This window comes from Echinops telfairi, unplaced genomic scaffold, assembly GCF_000313985.2.
Source record: "Echinops telfairi isolate 266 unplaced genomic scaffold, ASM31398v2 ScPeMD7_5868;HRSCAF=6743_1, whole genome shotgun sequence".
Lineage (NCBI taxonomy): Eukaryota > Metazoa > Chordata > Mammalia > Afrosoricida > Tenrecidae > Echinops > Echinops telfairi.
The window spans coordinates 4145972-4147525 of NW_022109768.1; positions in this window are offsets into that span (position 1 = coordinate 4145972).

Genomic DNA, 1554 nt, shown 5'->3' on the forward strand with positions numbered 1-1554 from the left:
ATGGTTGATTTAAGAGAACAGTGTGCCACTGTGAAATTTTGTTTCCTGCTTGGGAAAAATGCCGCAGAAAATGCTGTGTTCAACTGTGATGTTGAACAAGGACCGCGCTATGGGAAAAACTCAAGTGTACAAATGGTTTTCACATTTCAAAAGAGGTGAAATGTCAATTGATAACAAACCTTGGTCTGGACATCCGTCAATTTCACGAATGGACAAAAATGCATTTGGGGTTCATTCCACCAAGTCAGACTGTTAATCAAGCCTTCTATTTAGAGGTTCTGAAAAAATTGCTTAACAGTGTGCAACAAAAAAGGCACACTGATTTGTGGCAGATGGGGGACTGGTTTTGCCACCACAACATTGCACCTGCTCACCAGGCCAACTTGGTGTGCTAGTTTTGGGCAAAAAACAGCATGCTTTCTTGCCCCACACACCTGACTCACCACTGTCATCCCCAGCCTTCTGCAAACTGGGTGTTCACAATTTAAGTTCTGATATCATTGCCTCCTCAGATTTAGGTATTTGATTACTTATAATCTTTGGATAACTCAGGCTGGTGTCCATGTGGACTTAGTTGATGCCTGCCTCACTTAGTGGACTCTTGTTTGAAGATAAGCTGTAAGACCTCAGATGCTATTCTTTCTGATAGCCACGCACCATCTGGTTTCTTCCTGACGCTTCGTTCTAGCACCCATATCTTCAGTGATTGCTTAACGATGGTGAGCATCAAGCAGGGCCATGTCATAAGAACTAATGGTTCTTAGAGTGGGGCTAGAATCAAGTGCAAGCACTAAATCCATTCACATATTTATGATTTATATCTGTCTCTGGTTCACTTAGAGGTATTGTTATCATTTTATGATCGAGAACATTATAAATTGTCCCCATGGGGCATAAGATAATTCTTTTTAAAAAAAAAAAGTCATTTTATTGGTGGTTCATACAACTCTTATCACAAGTCATACATCCATCCATTGCGTCAAGCACATTTGTACATTTGTTGCCAACATCATTTTCAAAACATTCTCCTCTACCTAAGCCCCTAGTATCAGCTTGCCATTTCCCCCCTACCTCCCCCATGTGCCCTTGAGAATCCACAAATTATCATTACCCTTTCATCTCTTACACTGACCAATGTCTCTCTTCACCCACCCCTCTGCTGTCCATCCCCCTGGGAGGGGGCCACATGCAGACCGTTGTGATCAGTTCCCTTCCTCTCCCCCCACCCTCTCCTTACTCTCCTGGTATTGCTACTCTCAATATTGGTCCTAAGGGGCCTATCTGTCCTGGACTCCCTGTGTTTCCAGCTCCCATTTTCATCCATGCACATGCTCCAGTCTAGCCAGACTTGCAAGGCAGAATTGGGGTCATGACAGTGGGCGTGGCGTGAGATGGGGAGAAGCATTAAAGAACTAGAGGAAAGTTGTCTGTTTCATTGGCACCACACTGCACCCTGACTGGCTCATCTCCTCCCTGTGACACTTCTGTAAGGGGATGCCCAGTTGCCTACAGATGGGCTTTGGGTCTCTACTCCACACTCCCCCTCATTCACAA